The following is a 15,594-nucleotide window of genomic DNA, read 5'->3' as shown; positions in this document are numbered from 1 at the left end:
CAGAAACTCCTCCAGGAATTAATCTAAGACTTCATCCAGGAACTGTTTAAAGATTCCCTTAGAAATTCCTCTTGGGATTGCTTTGAAGCTTTCTCCTGGGGTTTCTTCGGGAACTTCTCCAGGGTTTCCTTTAGGAAATGCTACAGGGATTGCTCCAAGAGTTCCTCTGCATACTCTTTTAAGGATTTCCTCTGGAATTTCAGCGATTTCTTCAGTACTTCCTCCAAGGATATCTTCAGAAACTCCTTATAGAATTCCCTCATAAATTGACTCTTGGATTTCTTCAGGAATTCTTCCTGGGATTCTTCCAAGAATTCCTCAAAGGATTCCTCCAAGAAGTCCGGAAGGGATTCCTCCACAAATTCCTCCAGGAACACTCCAGGAATGGATTCCTCTAAAAATTCTTACAGGGTTTCGTTCGGGAATTCCTCTAGGAATTGCTCTGGGATTTTTTCAGAAATTTTACCAGGGATTCCTCTTAGGATTCTTTCAGAGATTCCTCCACAAATTCTTCCAGGAATAATTCTTGATGAATTCCTCTAGGAATTTGTTCAGCAATTTATCCAGCAATTCCTCTGGAGATTCCTCCATGTGTTCATTCAGGGATTTCTTCAAGAATTCCTCTAGAGATTTCTCCTGGAGTTCCACCTGGGATTCCTCCCGGAATTTGTCCAGAAGATCCTTCAGGCATTCCACCTAAGGTTCCTCCAGAAATCGCTACAAGGATTCCTCCAGCGATTTTTCCAAAAAGTTCTTCAGGAATTCTTACAAGAATTTCTCCAGAAATTTCGCTACGGATTCCTCCAGGAATTCCTAAATATTTTCTTCTCCAGGGATTTCGCCCAAATTTCCTCTAGAGAATCCCCCAGGAGTTCATCCAAAGATTCCTTCAAGATTTCTTCCAGAATATGCTCCAGATATTTATTCAGGAATTTCTCCAGGGAGTCGTCCACGAAATTGTCCTGGAATTCCTCCAGAGATTCCTCCATGGTTTCCTTCAGGTATTCCTTGAAGAATCCCTCCAGGAATTTCTTTAGGAATTCCTCCAAGGGTTCATCCATGAATTCCTCTAGTGACGGTTCCATTACAATCTAAATTTTTGACGAATAAATCACCCACGAACTTGAACTCCTTGCTGCAATCTGATCAATTTATGGTTTTGCAACATTTTAAACTATCGAATCGATGTGAAAATCGGATCAACAAACCGTTTTTGAAAATCAGCCGTTTTACGTTATGGCAGATCAAAAATTTTAGTTTGTCTTTCTTCCTCTAGCGGCTTCCCTTCTACCTTCCTTTTTAGGCGACGGAATCACAAATTTTGTCCTCAATAAATTCAGTTTGGACCACTGTGTAGACGGTCTCGTCCTCGTCGTGCATATCCGATATCTGTTTTCTCAGTCTGCTGTCCAGTATGTATTGTCCCGTCGGGTCTCTATCTCGCCGAATCCCTCAATTTATTCCCGTGGCTCGGAGAATATTATATGTGCTTGTGATCGTCTGACCAAACCTGATTCGTTTCGCGTCTACTAATCACTCGCGCACATTTCTGTATTTCAACCGAATTTCAACTTCCTTTTCCAAACTTCCGAACTGTTAATCTATTCTACTTTTATTTTTGCCTATCATCAACAATCGCAAATGGCACCTTCAATCTATTTCATTTTTTTTCATTTCTTTTGTTTTTATTTACTTTCTACCTTTGACAGCTATCTGTCTCTCTCACCTTCTCATGCCATCTCGTCATCTCTGCTGTCACTCTGACACCTGTCAAACGACACTTACCAATGCCTCATCGAACGAACGCATATCTTGTGGCAACCGGCACTCATGCAGTGCTGCCAGAACACAGTAGTCTAAACAGGTCTAAACATTAATGAGAAACCCAATAACTGGACACTGACGTTCATACAGCCATTCCATAGAAAAACGATATAGGTGCAACTCCGATTGTCGTGAAACTTGGTGGGTTCGTAGTTCTTCGAAAATAATTAAACATATATTTTTTTTATTTCGTCATTAGAGTGACCAATTTTCGGATAGGGTGGTCCTAAAAATCAAGGTTTTTAGAAACTAAAAAAAATTAAAAAAAACATAACTTTTGAACCAGTTGACCGATTTTAAACTTCTTTTATTATTATTATTATTTATTTTCATAATTATTTATTTTTAATTCAAAATTTAGAAAAATGGAAAAGCCCCCTTGAGTGATTTCCATTTGAAATCGTTCTCAAAAGGGCGCAAAACCTCTTTGACACATGTTACCAAGGGCGTAGCCAGAGGGGGGCAGGGGGGGGGGGGGTCGTGCCCCCCCCCTGGCCGACAGATTTATTTTTAAATTCAAGCCGACTCAAAGATTGTCAATAATTCAAGTGTTCCAGAAAAAAATATTAAAAAAAAAATTATTCTCTAGACTATTCTAATAATTGAGGTTTTTATCCACAATTATCCAACCTTTTTTTCTTGAGAATCACAGGAAATTTCGCCAAGTAATTCTCCAAGAGGTCTACTTCAATTTTATCATAGAATTTAACCAAATAACAAGCTTGGATGAATGGTTAAATTTTGTGATGTTTATTCATGGAACACAAAAACAACATGGCAAGTTTCCGGTAGGAAAAAACAAGGACTTTGTAAAATTATATGCTGCTATAGAGTGCAGTTATATGCTATTGCTACACGAATGTTCACTTGTATTCAATTCAAACAAACGTCATGCTAAGATAATAATACCTGGGATTTCTTTACAAATTCTTTCAAGAACATCTCCAGAAATTCCTTGAAGCAGTTATTCAGGAACTTTTCCAAGGATTCTTTCAGAAATTCCTCAAGGAACATATCTAGATAGTTTTTTTTGGATAGATAGTTTTTTTTTTTTGGATTTGTTCCAAGAAATGCTTTAAGAATTCCCCCACGATTCCTTCAGTTTTTTTTTTACAAATACTTCTGCAAGGATACATCGATGAATTCCTTCAGGAATTTTCCATAGCTTCCTTCAGTGATTCTAGCATGGATTGCTCCAGAGAGTATGGGTTTCACCAGGCATTCCTCCGGGAATTTCTCCTGGGATATCTTTAGAAGTTCCTTCAGTGATTGTTCCAGTGCTTTTTTCGATAATTCCTCCAGAAATTTCCAGGAGTTCCTTAAATCATTATACAAAACATTCTCCATCCAAAAATTCCAACAATAATTCGTCCAAAAATATTGCAGACATGGATGCATATTTTTCCTACAGAAATTCTTCCAGGAATTTGTTAAGAAAGCTTTCCTGGGATTTCCTAAAGAATTCGTCATGGGATTGCTTCCGGGATTCCTCCAGATTTTCCTTCAAGCATTCTTCCAAGGCTTCGACCAGGAATATATTCTGTGTTTATTTCAGAAACAACTCCAGGAATTATTTAAAAAAATCCTCCAAGGGTTCCCCCAGGAACACTTTTTAGAATTCCTTCAGAAGTTCTCCAAAGAATAATCCAATACTTCCTCCAGGAACTATTTAGGAATTCCCCAGGATTTCTCCTGGGGTTTCTTCAGGAACTGCTACAGGGATTCCCCAAGGCGTTCTTCCACGAACTCTTATAAGTATTCCTTCAAGATTTCTACAAGGATTCCTTCTGCAATTTCTTCAGAAATTTTTGCTGGGAATTCTCCATGAATTTCTTCAGAGATTCCTCTAAGAGTTATTCCAGGGATCCTCTGGGAATTGAAATTCTTCTTCTTCTTTTTATGGCTCTACGTCCCCACTGGGACTTGGCCTGCCTCGCTTCAACTTAGTGTTTTTTGAGCATTTCCACAGTTATTAATTGAAGGGCTTTCTTTGTCTGCCATTGCATGAATTTGTATATTGTGAGGCAAGTACAATGATACCCTATGCCCAGGGAGTCGAGAAAATTTTCCCGACCAGAACGGGAATCGAACCCGCCGTCTCCGGATTGGCGATCCATAGCCTTAACCACTAGGCTAACTGGAGACCCCAAATTGAAATGCGTATAGATATTTCTCCAGAAATTCCTCCAGGAATTCTTATAGAGATTCCTCCAGGAGTATTTCTAGAGATTCCTCCGTTAATCTCTACGGGTATTCTTCTAGGATATCCCCAGGGATTCCTCCAAGAATTTTTGCAGGACTTAACTCGGGACTTCCCTCTGTGATTCTTTCTGAAACAACTTATTTTAAACATCCTCCTAAGATTCTCCCACGAACTCTTTTTAGGGTTCCTCCAGCAATTCCTCATTGTATTTTTAAGGAACTTTTCTAGGAATTGATTCAGTACTTCCTCCAGGAACTGCTTAGGGATTCCCTTAGTAATTCTTTTTGAAATTTATTCCGGGTTTCCTTCTGGAGTTTCTTCAGAAATTCTTCTAAGGATTCCTCCCGAATTTGTTCAAGAACTCCATCAGCGATTTCTTGAGGAATTATTTCTGGTATTCCTATACGAATTCCCTAAGAGATTCATCCACGAATTTCTTCAGGAATTCCTCTAGGAATTACTCCAGGAAATCCTTCAGGGATTCCTTCAGAAGTTCTTCCAGGATTTTTTCTAGGAATACCTTCTGGATTTTTTCCAGAAATTCCGCAAAGAAATCTTCCAGTATTCCCTGCAGGAATTGCTACAGACATTCCTTCAGGATTTGCACTAAAATCTCCTCCAGGATTTTTTTCTAGTGATTCCTCCGGGAATTTCTCAGGCGATTTTTTTCAGAAATTTCTCCCAGAGCTCCTCTAGAGATTCCCCCAGAAATTCATCCACAAATTGTTCATGGAATTACTACAGAGATTCCTCCTAGAATTCCTTCAAGGATTCCGCCAGCAATTCCCAATAGATAACCTCCAGCAATTCCTCCAGGATTTTATTTAGGAATTTCTCCAAGAACTATTCCACGAAATTCTCCAGGAATTACCCCAAGAATTTCTTCAGGAATACCTCCAGCAATTTCTCTAGGAATTGATCCAGGAATTGCTCCTGGACATCCTTCAGAAGTTATGTCAACAATTTCTCCAGGATTTTTTCCAGAAATTCTTCTGGAAATTTTTTTGGACATTCTTCCAGTGAACTCTCCAGAAATACCGTCAGGAATTTTTCAGGGATTCCTCCAGGAAATCCTCCGAAGATTCCTCCAGGAAATCCCCCAGAAGTTCCTCTGAAGATTATTTTTGGAAATTCTTCCAGGAAATTCCTGGAGGAATACCATCAGAATTTTTTCAGGGATTCCCCCAGGAATTTCTTTACAAACTGCTTCTAGGATTCAGAAATTCCGCTAGAAATTCCTCCGGGGTTTTCTCAGGGGTAATTCTTCCATAAATTCTTCAAGAGATTCCTCCAGAAATTCCCAAAGGAATACCTTTAGGAATTTCTCCAGGATTTTATCCAGGAGCTTATCAAGGAATTACCCCAGGAATTTCTACATGAATTCCCCCAGGAATCTCTCCAGGAATTTCTCTAGGAATTGCTCCTGGACATCTTGCAGAAATTATGTCAACAATTCCTCTAGGTATTTCTCCGGGAATTTCTCATGAGATTCCATCAGGAATTGCTTAAGGGATTCCTCCAGAGATTTCTCCATGGAATCTCTTCAGGAAATTCTTTGAAGATTCCTCCAGGAAATCCTGCAAAAGTTTCTCCAAGGATTCTTCCAGGAAATCCCCCAGGGATTTCTTCAGAAATTCTTCAAGAATATTCTCCAGGCATACCTTCAAGAATTTTTCAGGGATTCTTACAGGAATTACACCAGGAATTTATCAAGAAACACCATCATAAATTAGGGATTGCTTCAGAAATTCTTCCAGGGTTTTTTTTCTAGGAATACCTTCTGGATTTTTTCCAGAAATTCCACCAAGAAATCTTCCAGTTTTCCCTCAAGGAATCGCTACAGATATTTCTCTAGGAATTCCGCTAAAACTCGTCCAGGAACTTTTTCAGGGATTTTTCCAGAGATTTCTCCAGGAATTCCTCCAGAGATTTCTCTTGAAATCCCTCCGTGAATTTCTCAGGGGATTTTTTTCAAAAATTTCTACCAGAGCTTCTCCATAAATTCCCCCAGAAATTCATCCGAAAGTTGTTGAAGGAATTCTTCCAGAGATTCCCTCACGGATTCCGCTAGCAATTTCCAAAGGAGAACCTCCAGCAATTCCTCCAAGATTTTATCCAGGAATATCTCCAAGAACTATTCCAGGAAATTCTTCATTAATTACCCCAAGAATTTCATCAGGAATTCCTCCAAAAATTTCTCTAGGAATTGACCCAGGAATTGCTCCTGGACATCCTTCAGAAATTATGTCAACAATTCCTCCAGGAATTTTTCCAGAAATTCTTCTGGAGATTTTCTCAGAAATTCTTCCAGGAAATTCTCCAGGAATACCCTCAGCAATATTTCAGGGTTTCCTCCAGGAAATCCTCCAGAGGATTCTGCCTGGGAATCCTCTAGGAATTTCTTCATAAATTCTTCCAGGAAATTCCTGGAGGAATACCATCAGTAATTTTTCAGGGATTCCCCCAGGGACTTCTTTACAAACTGCTTCTAGGATTCCTCCAGAGATTACTTCAGGCATTCTTTCAAGGATTTATCCAAGAATTGCTCCAGAAATTCCGCTAGAATTTCCTGAAGGATTTCAGAAACAGGAAAATAATAGAATAGAAATAGGATTCTCCCAGAATTTCTCTAGAAAATCATCCAGTAATTCTTCCGAGAATTTATCTTAGAGATTCCTCCAGAAATTCCCAGAAATACCTTTAGTAATTCCTCCAGGTATTCTTCCAGGATTTTAACCAGGAATTTCTCCAGGAATAACCCCAGTAATTTCATCAGGAACAACCCCAGGAATTGCTCCTGGACATCTTTCAGAAATTATGTCAGCAATTCCTCTAGGTATTTCTCCAGGAATTTTATCAGGAATTGCTTCCTGATTCCTCCAGATATTCCTCCAGGGGATTTCCCTCTTGAAGGGATTCCTCCAGAGATTTCTCCATGCAAAATCTCTTCAGGAAATTCTTTGAAGATTCCTTCAGGGAATCCTCCAGAAGTTTCTCCAAAGATTCTTCCAGGAAATCCTCTAGAGATTTCTTCAGAAATTCTTCAAGAATATTCACCAGGAATTCCTTCAGGAATTTTTCAAGGATTCCTCCAGGGATTTCTTCACAAATTTCTTCAAGGAAACCCCATGGGATTCCTTCAGGAATTTCTCCAGGAACTCCACTTGCAATTCCACTAGAAATTCCTCCAGGAATCTCTCAAGGGGTTCTTTCAAAAATAGAAAAATAACAGAAATAGAAACAGAAATCTCTCAGAATTCTTCTGGAGATTCCTCTAGATATTCATCCAGTAATTCTTTCAGGAAGTCCTCTAGAGATTCCTCCAGAAATTTCCTCAAGAACACCACTAGAAACTCCTCCATTTATTTCTCCGGGATGTTATCTAGGAATTTCCCCAGGAAATTTCTTCTGAAATACCTCCAGGAAATACCCCAGGAATTTCTTCCGGAATATTCGTGGCATCCTTCAGGAATTATGCCAGCAATTCGTCCAGGAATTTCTCCTGGATATCCTCTTGGGATTTCTTCAGAGATTCTTTCTGGAAATTCTCCAGGAATACTTTGAGGAAATTTTCAGGGATTCCTCCAGATATTCTTCCAGCAATTACTTCAGGGATTTCGCCACGAATTTTTCGAGGGATATTTCCAGATATTCCACCAGGGAATATCCAGAAATTCCTCAAAGGGTTCTTTCAGGAAATCCTCCTGGAATTTCTCAAGGGATTTTTTTTCAGAAATTTCTCTAGCAATTCCTCCCAGAGTTCCTCTAGAGATTTCTTCAGGAATTTATCCCATAATTCTCCTAGGGATTCCAAGAATTCACCCAAAAAATTGCACAAGGAAATTCTCCAGGAATTCTTCCAGGAATTACACCAGGAATGTGCTCAGAAGTTTCTACAAGCATTCCTCCAAGGATTCCTTCACAAATTTCTCTAAGATTTCATATAGGAATTTTTAAAGACATTTCTTATGAAATTTTACTAGGGATTCCGTCCAGAATTCCTTCAGGAATTTCTCCAGATTTTCCTCCAAGGAATCCTCCAGAAATTTATCTAGGATTTCCTCATGAGATCTCTTCAGAAATTTCACTAGGTATCCCTCCCATAATTTATCCAGGAATTCGTACAGGTTTATTTTTTGAAATTCTTACTGGAATTCTTTCTGGGATTCAAAAATTCAAAAAGTTCTGGAGGAATTTCTCCAGCAAACAGTATTTGAAGATAAATGGAAGCATACAGGAACCAGGAAATTCTAGGTTTATCCTCAAAAGAGTTCGTTTTTTCCAAAAGAGTTCAGCTATAATTTCTGATGAATGTTTTGTAGACATTGACAAAAAAAATCAGAGCAGAATATTGCACGAGTAAATAAAAATCCTTAATCTTCCAGAAATTGGCCATCGCTACCAGCACCACGTTAATTTGTGTAGATCAGGCGAGTTTTTGTTAACGTATTGTACAAAATACAACAGGATTAAGGGTTAAATAAAGCTTTTAGAATATAATGTTATTATATTCAATTTCGTCGTGTTGCGTTTAGTTATAAAAGCTAATAGGTAGCATTTTTACTAAGGGTGCTTGCCCCCCCCCCCCCCCCCCTGACCGAAAAGCTGGCTACGCCCTTGCATGTTACCGTGACGTTACAACGTGTTGACGCATTCGTAGTCAGATTTTCCACTATAACTAATGAACACGATTGTAAACCTTAAAATATTTTTTTCATATTCGGATTCCTTGTAAAATTTCTGATATATTTGACCTATTGAACATTTAGTTTTCATTATAAAAACGTGTTTTTAATGCGTATGTGTAGCGTGACGTTACAACACGCTAGAATCCGACCGTCTCTACCCGAGCAGGAAAAAATATCAAAAGAATACCAAATTCAGGTATAGAAAACCTAATACCTACAACCTGAATGATGTATTAAGAAGCCCTGCATAAGAGGTAAAATACCAAACATAACTGGGGTATATTCGGTGCATAACACGTGAATAATGACATCAGGTATGACAATACCTGAATAATAATAAGCGATTTTTCCATAGAAATAGCGATTTTCCCATAATTGAACAATACCTCAAGCAGTCCTCAACACCAAACCAGTAACTCGTTGAGGTATTTTATAGCAGAATACCAAAATAAGTTATTTTTAATACCTGAGTAACCGACCAATACCATGTCTTGGTATGATATCTGACTTTGATATGCTGCAGTTATGTGTCAGTTATTCGTTCCTGCTCGGGTACCGCGCTACCAACATCTTAAAAAAAACTACTGGGATTTTTATGTTATTCTGAAATTTTTTTCTACCATTGTTCTTCAATTCAATGAAATAAAACATACAAACCCTCATTCTTGTTTACGAGCGTATCCGCTTTCGAACGAATTTGGTTCGTTCGAATCCGTAGTTCATTTGATTTTTCTGGCGTAAATGGGAATGTGCACGATTTACGTTCGAAAGTGGATTCGATCGAAAATAAGAATGAGGGTGATAAATTTCGGATTTATTTCGTTCAGTTTCAAACAGGGTTCTGCTCGCGTTGTAGCGTCACGAAAATGCACATCATGTTAGAATCAGATTAATCAGCCTAATCTGCCCGAATTTGTGAATATATTACTGCATTATCTTTACTGCTTCAAGGGGAGCCTTGTGCTATTGAAAATCCGTTTTGTGATAAATGGCTCGGAGGGACAAGTTATTGCTATCAGCAGTATGAATACTCCTTCATGAAGGTTAATGACACCGGCACCCATATTCGGCTTAGTACCACCCATATTCTTCAAATTTTATCCCAAAGACTAAACCGCTGAGATCCATTACTTCGCACCGCCAGATATTTAGATTTTTCAGTATAGAACTAATCACGCCGTCGAGATAAACATTTCTTCAATAATCTATGCAGTCATGAATTCAAGTGAAAACGCTTTAAGAAGTGTGCGAGAGATTATTGAACCAAAGGCATACAAGATGATCTGATGCATACCACTCAGGACCCTAAGATCAACTTCTGTGAGCTCAGAGACAAATAGACCTAACAGTGATAAAAAAAAATCTGAATTACCTTAATCCGGGGTCAAATTGATCACTTTAAAACTACTTTTGCGGATAACATTTATAGCAATTCAAATATTGACAAAATATTTTCGGTAAAATCAGTACCCAGTGGATCTCCATGGAACTACGTGACAGAATGTAGTTCAACATATTTAAACTTAAAGTTAAATAACTCCAAAAATCAAAAAATTAAAAATGCCACTTTGTGGCGATATTGATCAACATACAATTAAACATCGGTTCGAAAGGAAAATTGCCTTCTCTGCTTAATTTTGCTCTCCAAAACACAAATAACGCATTAAAACGCTTACAACTACTGAAAATCACTGTTAGAATGCAAAATTAAATTTTAAAATTGTTAAATTTCCTTTAAAGTAAGTGATTTCTATCATTATAAATGACTATTTCATCGAAAAATGAACTTTTTTTAACTTATTCATGTTCAGAATAGATACATAACTTCCCAACCAAGGCTCCACAAAAATGTTAAAACAGAAAATTTAGTGGCAATCGATTGTTTAATAGCAATAATTTCAGCTAAGTGAGAAATACTTTGCAAATTTCTTTAAAAAAATAAGGCAAAACTGACTTTTTTATAAAAATATAAATGTATAATACTCATCTTTAGACACCTATAAGTCAGATGAGGTGTGAAGTTTAAGGTCATTATGAAGTTCAGAAGATCCTTGGATGGAATTACAATGTAGTACCCGGATGATCAATTTCATCCCAGTTTACGGTACTTAGAGAGTTGGTGTCTTTGGCAAAGTTGTTTGATAAGTAAAAGACTTACCGCTGATTTACCATTGGACGTGAGATTTCGCCGCCGGACGACGTTAATTTAAAGTTTATAATAGTTTGCAAATGATTAGACAAACAACTATTCAAGTAATTAGGGTCCTGGGATATATGAGTCGGTGATTCTGGTGATATCAAAGACAGACGTAACACTGACATAATTTCCATCCCATATATTTCAAGATCCTTATTATTTAGACAGTTGGTGTCCTCGACAAAGTTGTATGGCTGGCCAAGAACTTTCAATTGATGGGTCGTATGATATCAAATCCTTCCACTAGGAGGCGCTAGAAGGCATACACATTTTTATTTTCGATTATCTCAGGATCCTGAATAATTAGAAGTACTGTTGCTTTGGTAAAGTTGTTTGGTAGTTGCAAATTTTTTAAAAGCATACCAATTTTATTGATTATCTTGAAAACATTCAACAAGCCGTAATTCTGTAAAAAAAATTTCAAAAATTCTCAAATTTTGACTAATAGTTCCTCAGCTTGTTACTGGGTAGACATGATCCCTTTTTCTTAATTTAACTGTAACTTCAAGGAAAATACAAAACTAGATCCGTTTTCCTTACAGAATGGCAGGTAAACATCTTTTGCAATTTTATACACAACAGAAGGCGTTCCAGTTCCAGTTTCCAAACTGTGTTTTTATGGAGGCATGTCTTATGATGTACTTTTCAAAAATAGGTGACGCTTGATCCCCCTTTGAACACATGGTTCATTTAAAAAGAAAATAACCCCAGAGGCTTCCAATTCATATTTTTAAGTTTTCTTGTATTTTCGATTAATATGTATTTTAAACTGTAAGATTTCCTTAAATTTTTAAGGATAAGCCGTATTTTCAAAATAGGGAGACTTTATTCATGGTTTGTACCAAAATAATAATTATCCGACGTAATGATACAGATATGCTTCAAAAATTATAATTTGAATAATTTAGACGTGGTGATTTTAACACATTATCGAATAGCATCAATAAAAACTGCACGCTTAAATATTTTTGCACACCGCATGTGTAACCCTTACACACTTTCCGTCATCGCTTGCAAAGACGGCGGAATGTGTGAAAAAAATGTGTAAGGCAAGCGCATTCTATGAGTTGATGGCACCTTACACATTTTTGTGCAAGCCGCGTTTGGACAAAACGCGGCAAACGCTTGAATATTTATTTATGTTTACAATCTGTTTACGTCTCCACTATACGCGGAAGGAGACTGTTCCCGCCGAGAAGGTGAACGCGACCTGAACCAGAAAATTGAAGAAGTCCAGAGTTGAAGAGTTTTAAGGCCTTCCGGTTGGAGATAGTTCCCGCCTAGAAGGTGAACGCGCTGATCGGAATTTACGAAACGCCGGAATCGATGGCCGACCACTCAGAGCGTCACGAACAAGTATCAGCTGGAAGTCCTCAACCTACAACCGAAGACTTTTGCCGGAACCATGCACATCGCTCGACAGTTTCGCTGAACAAGCTCCGGGAGCAAATTGTCCGAACTGGATTCGCCGAAGGACTCATCTCCATCATGTGTTCCCGGGATGACATCGCCAGAAACCTGAACCAGAAAGTTGAAGTCCAAGAGTTGAAGAGTGCACTCTCATCACGCTCAAATCGGTCCAAAAAAAAAAAAAACAAACGAAGAAATGGAACAAACGAATAGCGAGCTCGCTTCAACATTTACCAACGCTAATACGAAGTGGATATTTAATCCACCTGGAGCGCCCCACATGGGGGGCGCATGGGAACGGCTAGTGAGGTCCGTTAAAGCTGCTCTTGCTGCAATGGATACTCCTAAAACACCTAACGAAGAGACATTCGCTACTATACTTGTGGAGGCTGAAAGTATAGTAAATTCAAGACCCCTGACATATATTCCACTGCAGTCGGCTGAACAGGAAGCTTTAACACCCAACCACTTCCTCCTGTTAAGTTCGAGTGGAGTGGTACAGGCACCCAATACTATAGCAGATCCGAAACAAGCATGCAGGACCGATTGGGAACATTGCCGAATTATGGTGGATCAGTTCTGGCGCCGCTGGGTGCGAGAATATCTCCCGACCATCGCACGACGCACCAAGTGGTTCGAAGACGTGAAAGCTATTGAAGTTGGGGATTTGGTTATGATGGTGGAGGAGAAAACTCGCAATGGGTGGATTCGAGGTCGGGTAGCCGAGATCAACGTAGGGAAGGATGGCCGAGTTCGTGACGCCGTAGTACAAACCGCCAATGGATTGGTGCATCGTCCGGTATCTAGAATAGCGCTATTGGATGTTGTAGATAGTAAAGCCGGACCAGATGGACCTCTGGCCAGCCTTACGGGTCGGGGAACTGTTGATGTAACCGACTGAACCCCATTTGGTCGACATAACGGCCGAACCCGGCGATATCAATAAATGATTTGCGTTGACATAAGCCGAATGAAAGAGGAAAGAGAATTAGGGACTATTGTTCGATGAATGTGATGAATATCATATTGGTTCCACGAGGATAAGTTTATAAACCATTTCGTTAAAGTTATAATTTCTCTTTATTATACAATATTATTCTGAGTGAGTACCGCTAGAGCTAAATTATAAAATGGAATTGTACTTATTTTTGTCGATATTGAATTACAGCTCGCGGTGGTCGCTGATAATCGTACATTCGTAGGGTACTTGAATCGATAGTTGACACCTACAAGTAAATATGAAAAACCCTTGAAATTGTTTGAACTAATGTATAGTTTATTACAGTCAGATCGAGCCTATTGATGAGTTATTGTTGGGAAATAAGGAATTAATTTGGAGTGAGGATAGACCAATGTAAGCGCAATCAATGTAAGTTCCAATGACTTGTACTAAAATGATAAATATAGCTTTTAGCGTTTCATCGTTTGTGAGATCTACACAGCGTGCTCAAAAGATATTCGTATACTCCTTCCCAACAATTCAGCTCAAATTTGTGCTGTAGCTAAAACAGCAGGGAGTCTAAAACAGCAAGTGCCAACATTTGTCTGAAAAGAAATTATAGGTTTGCCAAGATCTGTATTTTTTCGGACAGTCAGGCGGCTCTAAATGCGCTAAAAGCTTTCACGTGTCAATCAAAGCTAGTGTGGGAATGTATTGTTTCTCTGAAGCAATTGGCCAGTAGGAACGAGGTAACTTTATACTGGGTGCCCGGTCATTGTGGAATTCTGGGAAATGAAAACGCCGACAATTTAGCTAGACAGGGTGCGGCATCAAGCTTTGTAGGCCCTGAACCTTTCTGTGGAGTTCCTGAGTGTGCTCTTCGGATGAAACTAAAAACTTGGGAAATGTCCACGGTAGAATCTAATTGGAATGCCACGGATACATCCAAGCAAGCAAAAAGGTTCATAAAACCCAGTGCAGAAAAAGCCAGGTCCATACTGAATCTAAACAAAAGAGATCTCAGGGTAATTACTGGTCTGATGACTGGCCACTGCCCGAGTAAACATCATCTAAGTAAGATTGGAAAAATCCAATCCTCCGAGTGTCGTTTCTGTCAAACGGAAAACGAAACTGCCGAGCATTTACTCTGCAACTGCGGAGTGCTGTCAAGGGCGTAGCCAGCTTTTCGGCCAGGGAGGGGCGAGCACCCTTACACTGAAAACCACTTTGCAGTAACAAGGAGTTCAAATACTTCATCATTTAAAAAAATAAAAGTGAAGTATGAAATATGGGTGATTAACAGGAATGGTTCAATGGAAGAATCATATATGATTATAATCCTGAGGAATTCCTCAAGATATTGCTTCAGGAATTTCTTAACAAATGCCATCATGAATTTGAATTTATCAAGCAGTTTCTCTAGAAATTTCTTTAATATTTTTCCAGGTTATTTTAATGTAGATATTCCAGCAGAAATAACCTTCGGAAAACTTGCAGTAATTCCGTTGGGAATACCTTCAGAAATTTCTTCAATAATTCCTCCAGAAGTTTTATTACGAATTTCACCATGCATTCTTTTGAGAATTTCCCCAGTAATTCTTTACAAATCTCTCTCTCTTCTTGGCGTAACGTCCTCATTGGGACAAAGCCTGCTTCTCAACTTAGTGTTCTATGAGCACTTCCACAGTTATTAACTGAGAGCTTCCTCTGCCAATGACCATTTTGCATGCGTATATCGTGTGGCAGGCACGAAGATACTCTATGCCCAAGGAAGTCAAGGAAATTTCCTTTACGAAAAGATCCTGGACCGACCGGGAATCGAACCCGTCACCCTCAGCATGGTCATGCTGAATACCCGTGCGTTTACCGCCTCGGCTATATGGGCCCTGTTCATCGCTTTACATTCTTTACAAATATCATTCTTAATTTCACCAGAAATCCGTTTGAGAAGCTCCAGAAAATACTTTAAGAACTTCTCCGGGAATTCTTTCAAAAATTCCAATCAAACTAAGATTCCTTTCCTTGAGGAATACCCTAAGAAATTTTTGGAGAAATTTCTTCGAAAAATCCTTTAATGAATTCCTTCGGAATTACCGGAAAAAATTCTTTGAAATTATCTAAAGGAATTCCTTCGGAAATTCCTGGAGGAATATCTTTGGAAGTTGCTAGAGGAATGCATTCGGAAATTTTTAAAGGAATCAATTAAAAAATAATTTCAGGAATTTATTTCGAAAATCCTTAAGGAATTCCACCGGAAATTCCTTGACAAATTCTTCAGAAATTTCTTGAGGAATTCCTTCATTTCTAAAGCTTCTTGAGAAATTCCATAAGA

The 15,594-nt window shown here is 38.7% G+C and overlaps 1 long non-coding RNA gene across 1 annotated transcript; it reads left to right on the top strand.

Moving 5' to 3' along the window:
* Positions 1-13,210: 13,210 nt before the first annotated feature.
* Positions 13,211-13,795, top strand: LOC134287410 (uncharacterized). Its single transcript, XR_009997290.1, has 3 exons — positions 13,211-13,424; positions 13,491-13,554; positions 13,608-13,795. It is a non-coding gene; the product is annotated as an uncharacterized LOC134287410 (long non-coding RNA).
* Positions 13,796-15,594: the final 1,799 nt, after the last annotated feature.

This window comes from Aedes albopictus, chromosome 2 (genome assembly GCF_035046485.1).
Source record: "Aedes albopictus strain Foshan chromosome 2, AalbF5, whole genome shotgun sequence".
Lineage (NCBI taxonomy): Eukaryota > Metazoa > Arthropoda > Insecta > Diptera > Culicidae > Aedes > Aedes albopictus.
Note: the sequence above shows the minus strand (reverse complement) of the source record. Positions and strands in the feature narration are given on the sequence as shown.